This window comes from Acipenser ruthenus, chromosome 23, assembly GCF_902713425.1.
Source record: "Acipenser ruthenus chromosome 23, fAciRut3.2 maternal haplotype, whole genome shotgun sequence".
Taxonomy (NCBI): domain Eukaryota; kingdom Metazoa; phylum Chordata; class Actinopteri; order Acipenseriformes; family Acipenseridae; genus Acipenser; species Acipenser ruthenus.
Window position 1 is genome coordinate 10,459,653 of NC_081211.1, and position 8,693 is coordinate 10,468,345.

At 36.0% G+C, this 8,693-nt stretch overlaps 1 long non-coding RNA gene across 1 annotated transcript; it reads right to left on the reverse strand.

Annotated features, from left to right (window-relative positions):
- Nucleotides 1-4,124: 4,124 nt before the first annotated feature.
- LOC117421710 (uncharacterized) lies at nucleotides 4,125-8,084 on the reverse strand. The gene is made up of 5 exons (XR_004547567.3): nucleotides 7,992-8,084; nucleotides 7,861-7,892; nucleotides 7,426-7,531; nucleotides 6,857-7,040; nucleotides 4,125-4,233 (listed from the first exon to the last, which is right to left on the reverse strand). It is a non-coding gene; the product is annotated as an uncharacterized LOC117421710 (long non-coding RNA).
- Nucleotides 8,085-8,693: the final 609 nt, after the last annotated feature.

The window sequence follows — 8,693 nt, forward strand, 5'->3', positions numbered from 1 at the left end:
TTTCTATCTCTACCTTTATTTAAACATTAATGTAACCACTTATATTTTTTAAATCTTTGATAAAAATCTTTTGTATGTATCCATCCATGCATCTATCTATAATCTATCAATCTATCTTTATGTAACTTATGTTTTTTTAACTCTTTATACAAATAGGTTTTCTCGGTATCTGATCTGGATTAAAGCAGGAACCTCAAACCGTAAACAGAACTTTATTGCAAGATATTTTCTGGATGCAGTTTCAGTGTTAAATGGTTTGTATTACATTAAGGCCTAATAGCTTCATAAAAGACAGACAATAAGCTCATTTGCTGATCACAGATAAATGTAATCTTATTTGTGTGGCTGTTCTTTCATTAATTATGAAAAAGTGTATGATAAAAGAAACAAACACCAAAATAACATGTTAAAAATATAAATTATTTTGATTAAAGGAAAAAAATATTGAAAGGTGTAACATACAGCATAAGGGTTAAAAATGTCCAACATTGTAGTTCTTAGCAATACCTTTCTTATATAACTTTTAAAATGCTTTAACTTGTTTTGAAGGTTGCCCCAGGCTCATGAGAGCAGACAGAGGGCAGGAGAACACCACAGTGGCACTCATGCAGATGGCATTCAGATACCGACATGAAGATTCATTATCAGGTGCAAACAGCTTTCGATTTGGAAAGTCTGTTCATAATCAGGCAAGTTTTTTTTTTTTTTTGAGAATAAAAATTTAAGAAAAAAAATTACAAATAGAAGGGAAAATACAATTAAGAAGATAGAAAAAAATACAATTAAGATAGAAATGTTTTTGTTAGCAACATGTTGTTGCTTCAAAGTCATAATTTGTAATTTAGTTTATATTCACTATTGACTAGATCAAATACAGGTACAGGTTGTCCAACTGTATAAATTGTAAACAAATTATGCATTTTAAAGAGCTGTATTGAGGGCACGCTCACAGGAAAGCTTAGAGAGCGGCATTTGAAAGACCCCAACCTCGTCTTTCTATAGATACACAGCATGTAGGGTTGTCTTTTACAATGCCGTCGGCATGTTCAATAACATGGAGGCGGCCCTAATAATGTTAAACCTTTTCATACAGAGGGCTGAGTGCTTCAATTGTGCCTTAAAAAAGTCCTGGATAAACAAATGGCAGAACCATTTTGAGGTACACATTTCAATTGTATAATGTATTATACCATGTTTTATTCAAGGGCCCTAATACATGGTACTTGTAAGAGTATATTTTGTTATTTTACTAGTTGTTTTAATGCGTTAGTCATACATTACCAGCTGTCCTATCCCCCATCCCCATTTTTTTAGTAAGAAACTGTCTTTGCATAAATGCAAAATCAGATTTATTGTTATTACTATTAATATTATTAAGTTTTATGGCACTTTATTTTCTTAAATAGGCCATGGTGCTGTCTGAGATACTTGATCTGCAAAATCCAATTCATATGTAAGTATTTTCTTTGTTTAATATTCATGCCTTATTTTGAAAATTACAAATGTAATGTTTAAATGCCTCACACTGAACGTTGACAAAAAAAATATATATATATCGTGACAGCAACCAGCTTTTGCAATTTTAGATCTTTCCATGACCAATTTAGGGATATTGACATTATATATATTTATTTATATATATATATATATATATATATAAAGGTAATGGTATGTGAAAACATTTTAAAGTGTATATTTTATTAATAAGTACCTTTAACAGCCATTGCTTACAGTTTTCCTACCTTTCTCTGATCCAAAATGAACTGACTGTAGAACAAAAGGAATGGAACCGACACAAAATCAGGAAACAGAATAATGCTGCAGGTCCCTTCGGGAAACCAGAGGTCTTGTACATTGCACCACCCACAGGTACTTTTTAGATGCATTGTATATACCGTAGTAAATATTGTTGTAGTTTTAAACAATAAAGAATATAATTTAACATTGAATTAATTGTTATGGTTGTAATAAGAAACAATCTGTGGTTGAAGTTAGAACTGTCTTAAAAATGATATAATGCTATTGATTTGTTTAGTGGTAACTAACAAGTGCATTGTCATTAACTAGATTGTTATTTGAACATAAGCAGGAAACAAGAATGCTTCAATTTACTTAGAAAGTGATTGTTTATGTGTTTACTGCAGATTACCACTAACTTTATTATTTGGAAATTAGGAACACTACCATTAAATGCCATTCACATTGTTTTTTTTTTCTCTAGGCACAACAAACATGCTGTGTTCTGTTGATGATGACCTTCTCACGTATGCTGATCGATTCACATGCACTGAAGAAGAGCCATTGTCTGTTGCGAATGCTGCATTTAGGCAGATTTGTGAGTCAGTGCTTGAGCATGCAAACTACCGTGGGCGTTCAACAGTTGAAGAAGCCACAGCTTCTTATATGTTGTTGAGCACAAGAATAGTGTTGGCTGTAGAAAACTTAAATAGACCAGCTCCATTAACATTTTCTGAAGCATGTGCATGCTATGACAGACTTGCCCTGGAGGGATGGAATTAATGTTAAGCATTATGTCCAGCCAATGTAAGCCATTCATACCTGACTTTTTTTTTTAAATTAAGTTCATGAACAGACCATTTGTTTCATAAATGGTTCACTTTTCTCTACTGCACAAACTACAACTTCTTCGCTCTGTATTGACTTTGAAAGGTGCTTTAAGACAACTGTGTAAGACCGGCAGCTGTATAAATGAATGTCCTCCGAGATTGTGAGCTCCCACTATTTCTAGTAAATAAAGAAAACATCACAAGTCATTTCCCTTGTTCAACAGATTCATTTATTTTTGTATAAGATAACTTGTATTCCGCGTTTTACAATTTTGTTGGATGTAAGTAAATACTTCCAGAACAAAATACAGCTTGATTAAATATTCCATATGCATTTCAAATTCTGTTCAAATTATTTGCAAAAGTTTTATTCAAAAAAACACAAATTTCTTAAACAACTCAAGAATCCTTAATGTTTAAAACTTTTTTTTTCATTATCCTGTAGATTAAAGAGAAAGTATCAGGGTTTTTAAAAAACAGAGTTATCACTCCCCACGTTGCTACAGCTGTTAACACACCTGCAACTTTAACCTTCATTGTTAACATTCTGACAAGAACTATGTAGTGGAGAGCATGAACAAAAAAAACCCACTAAAAGTAAGTTACCATTGTTTTCATAGGTAGTGCAGAATGTAAAGGGACCGTTATCAAATTACCACTTAAAACCATAACGTTGCTCTAAATTGATGATGTCTAAACCCTTAAAGATTTGAACAGCCTCAGAAACAGGAGGTCGAAGATCAGAACTGTAGTTCAGACAGGGGCAAACAATTGTTTTCTGGGGAGAGTTAAGGCTAGATAGGCCATGGGGCACGGCCTCTGTCAAAAGCAGCCTACTAAGCTCTCTGCAGTTGTTTACATTCCACGGATAACAGCCAGTAAAGAGCTCTAGGAACGTTGCACCCAAAGACCACACATCAGATTTCACGCTTGGCTGCATGAAGTTGATCATGCATTCAGGCGCCATGTACAGGGCTGTTCCACCCTGAGGACCTGCTACCTGTGCAACAGTTCTGCTTCCAAGTCTTAGAGACACCGAATCTCGAACATTAGCAAGCCCCCAGTCTGTAAGAAGTGCCTTCTTTGAACGTTGCTCTACCTACAAAACATATGTACAGCATGTCAGAAGTTAAGGTTACATTACTACTGAACTGTTAGATAATCTGGGTTAATACACGCACATTATTTAAAAGGTGCAAAGATGTGTTAAGTCTAACTTTACAAGTAAAACATGTATACAAAAAATAAATAGGCACATAAATAGTTAGCGAGAACCATAATCAATATTTTAAAGGCGTATACCGTTTATTTATTGAATATATTGCACCTTTTTATGCTGATCAGAATCAATACACTTTAGTAGTCCAGCCTTTTGAGATGGTGCTCACCATGAAATGGTAGTCGGCAAATTATATATGTAACAATTTTACCAGGGCAAAATTTCAAAATGGGACGCATCTCTCATTATTATTTTTTTCAGCAGATGTGATACTGACAGTGCCTACTGACGTTTTATTATACATTTTTAATATTTGCTATTAAATCAATGAACACTTGCCAGAATATTTGCTGGTTTGATATCCTGATGTATTATATTCTTTGAATGAATGTACTCAACAGCAAGAGCTACTTCCAGTCCAATGTAGCATTGCTCTTCTTCATTCAACTGAAGGGGAAAAATAAAACATCATGAATACTTTTCTTGCATTATAGTATAGTACCTATAACATGTAGAGGGAGTTCAAGATTAAATTAATATAAATTGTGTCAGATAAAAATTAGGGTTGCTGAGAACTGTATGATAAAATACCTTGAAATTGGCATCATCTCCATGAAGCACTTTCTCTAAACTTGCTCCATGGATGTATTCATTTGCAATGAGAATTGCTCTATCAGTCTTAGAAACAGCCATCACCCTGGCTATGTGAGGATGGGAAAGCCTTCTGTAAGAGAAAAATTAAACCCACCAGACAAAAGTTGAACTTGCATGTTGTCAGAGTAAAAAAAAAAAAAAATAATAAAATAGGAATCATAAGATGCAGACCCCACCTCCTTGCCTGCCACATTGATTTCTGGCATGACCTTGAAGTTTCTAGGATCATATCCTGTGTGGTGATTCTTTCATGGTGAGTCCATATACAGTACTGTGCAAAAGTTTTAGGCAGGTGTGAAAAAATGCTGTAAAGTAAGAATGCTTTCAAAAATAGACATGTTAATAGTTTATATTTATCAATTAACAAAATGCAAAGTGAGTGAACAGAAGAAAAATCTACATCAAATCAATATTTGGTGTGACCACCCTTTGCCTTCAAAACAGCATCAATTCTTCTAGGTACATTTGCACACAGTTTTTGAAGGAACTCGGCAGGTAGGTTGGCCCAAACATCTTGGAGAACTAACCACAGTTCTTCTGTGGATTTAGGCAGCCTCAGTTGCTTCTCTCTCTTCATGTAATCCCAGGCAGACTCGATGATGTTGAGATCAGGGCTCTGTGGGGGCCATACCATCACTTCCAGGACTCCTTGTTCTTCTTTACGCTGAAGATAGTTCTTAATGACTTTCGCTGTATGTTGGGGTCGTTGTCATGCTGCAGAATAAATTTGGGGCCAATCAGATGCCTCCCTGATGGTATTGCATGATGGATAAGTATCTGCCTGTACTTCTCAGCATTGAGGAGACCATTAATTCTGACCAAATCCCCAACTCCATTTGCAGAAATGCAGCCCCAAACTTGCAAGGAACCTCCACCATGCTTCACTGTTGCCTGCAGACACTCATTCGTGTACCGCTCTCCAGCCCTTCGGCGAACAAACTGCCTTCTGCTACAGCCAAATATTTCAAATTTTGACTCATCAGTCCAGAGCACCTGCTGCCATTTTTCTGCACCCCAGTTCCTGTGTTTTCATGCATAGTTGAGTCGCTTGGCCTTGTTTCCACGTCGGAGGTATGGCTTTTTGGCCGCAAGTCTTCCATGAAGGCCACTTCTGACCAGACTTCTCCGGACAGTAGATGGGTGTACCAGGGTCCCACTGTTTTCTGCCAATTCTGAGCTGATGGCACTGCTGGACATCTTCCGATTGCGAAGGGAAGTAAGCATGATGTGTCTTTCATCTGCTGCAGTAAGTTTCCTTGGCCGACCACTGTGTCTACGGTCCTCAACGTTGCCCGTTTCTTTGTGCTTCTTCAAAAGAGCTTGGACAGTACATCTGGAAACCCCTGTCTGCCTTGAAATTTCTGCCTGGGAGAGACCTTGCTGATGCAGTATAACTACCTTGTGTCTTGTTGCTGTGCTCAGTCTTGCCATGGTGTATGACTTTTGACAGTAAACTGTCTTCAGCAACCTCACCTTGTTAGCTGAGTTTGGCTGTTCCTCACCCAGTTTTATTCCTCCTACACAGCTGTTTCTGTTTCAGTTAATGATTGTGTTTCAACCTACATATTGAATTGATGATCATTAGCACCTGTTTGGTATAATTGTTTACTCATACACCTGACTATAAGCCTACAAAATCCCTGACTGTGCGCAAGTGTACCTAGAAGAATTGATGCTGTTTTGAAGGCAAAGGGTGGTCACACCAAATATGGATTTGATTTAGATTTTTCTTCTGTTCACTCACTTTGCATTTAGTTAATTGATAAATATAATCTATTAACATGTCTATTTTTGAAAGCATTCTTACTTTACAGCATTTTTTCACACCTGCCTAAAACTTTTGCACAGTACTGTATACAAAATGAAACGGTCTGGATCTTTGGTCTAATTTTAAGATACTGGGCCATCAGAAGAGTTAATTTGCCCTACAATTTATTATTATTATTTATTTCTTAGCAGACGCCCTTATCCAGAGCGACTTACAATTGTTATAAGATATCACATTATTTCTACATACAATTACCCATTTATACAGTTGGGTTTTTACTGGAGCAATCTAGGTAAAGTACCTTGCTCAAGGGTACAGCAGCAGTGTCCTCCACCGGGGATTGAACCCACAACCCTCCAGTCAAGAGCCCAAAGCCCTAACCACTACTCCACACTGCTGTCCTAATTTAACATGTGGAAGTGGTTTCTATGACATTACTACAATATTAGATATCGTCACCACAAATTAATCTGTTGTTCCCTAGCACACTAACCATCCCACCAAATTTAAATCAAATCCATTAAATGGTTTGAGCTATTTTGTTTACTAATACTAATAACTTAATACTACATCCTACAGTCTCCTGTAGGCAGGGTAAAAATAATTAAACAAAGCCTTATGAGAAAAGAAATAGGAGGCCATACTCACATGCAGACGAGAATCTCATGTGTTATGTCATTCAGAGATCCTTGAATGGGGATTTTTTTAATGGCAGCAACTGTCCCCTGGTAGGATCCCCTGTACACAGTTCCAAAGTTACCACTACCAATCACATAGTCTTCATAGACTTTAATTTGCTCTTCACCTACATAGGGAAGCCTAGGCATGTAAACTGAAAGACAAAAATCAAGAACGGTTTCTCAGATCAAAGTTAATTTGCTTGCAGTTACAAGATATCTTACTTAAACTGATCACCAATTATGCTTCTAAAACAATAAAAGGTAAAAGGAATACTTTAGGTCAGGGGTGCCCAATCCTGGTCCTGGAGGGCCGATGTCCCTCCTGGCTTTTGTTGCAACTGTGCCCTTATTAGAAGCTTAATTGGTCCAATTAATCAATTTAGTGTACAGTTTGAACAAAAACCAGGAGGGCATCGGCCCTCCAGGACCAGGATTGGGCACCCCTGCTTTAGGTAATGGATTATACTTAATGTTTAAGTAATTGATGTATGTTACAATACATACAATTAAAATCTCTGGAAGATTTACTGTACATACGAGAATTAATATCCAGTTCTGTTGCACTGCTGGAAGGTTGAGGCTGTAGCATCTGGTTGGGTACTGCAGAAGCAGCTTCAGCTCCCTTTGGTCGATCAGGAGCAATCTGGTGGTTTAATAAAGACAAATTAAATGTTACAATACGAGAAAGGTATCTAGAAACAAAAAAGTCAAACACACAGACTACTCTATAGTCAAGTCTTATTGCTTTCAAAGAAGTAGCATACATTTTATTTTTTTTAAACAACTCTATTGCAGTAGATTAACTTTCTGGATGAAACTGAAATCATAATGTGATATTACAGGAAGATTCAGAAATGCAGATATGCAAGATAAATTACATGAAGCTCAGTTTTAATAAGATTTTTTTTAAAAAAGATGTATTTATTAGTAGATCATGTTTAATTTCAAATATATTGCTACCATTGAACATACCTCACAGAGACTTTCAGAAAACGTCAGATCTTCTGAAATAATAAATTAAAACAATTAAGTCTGGACAAAAGAAATGCATATATATATTAGACACACACACACTATATTCAATGTAGTACAAAGTGTCTTACCAAATTGGACGTCTTCACAATCCACAACCTATAAATGAAATGTTCGTAAAAGAAAATATCCATGATTATGAGAATAAAGATGTAAATTTCATGTTTCTGGTAAATTACTAAAAGATCAATATCCACTGCTGGCACTATTCAGGAATGGAATAATTGTTGTCTTGATACAATGATTAAAATGTGTGTTTTGAAGAAATGCAATACTTGCCTCTTCCACATAGTTTGTTTTGCGGTTCCTTTTTTGTTCTGCAATATACCAGTAAATAAATCTGTCACACCACATTCAACTAATACATAAAAGTACATTATTTAGTGGGGGGGGGGTTTGTTTGTTTGTTTTTTTACCTGCAATTGAGTGTTCCAAACCGCTAACTTCTTCCTAGAATAAAGAATAAAAATTATATTGGACCAAAATATTAAATGTATCCTAACGTGATTATGCTCACCACATCATAATGTATTCACAAAGGTAGATAGTAATGTCAATGCTTGAAGATAATTTTCGAATAAATGCATAAATGTTACGATGACAGCTTTGTAGTGCTGACGATGGACTATTCTGTAGTCCTGTCAGGTCTTGTATCAGGGATGCACAACTCCAGTCCTGGAGAGCCACAGTGTTTTTAGATTTGCATTCCAACTGAACGCTACTACCTAATTCATCTTATCATTGGCTTGACAAACTGAAAACTTTTTCCCGAT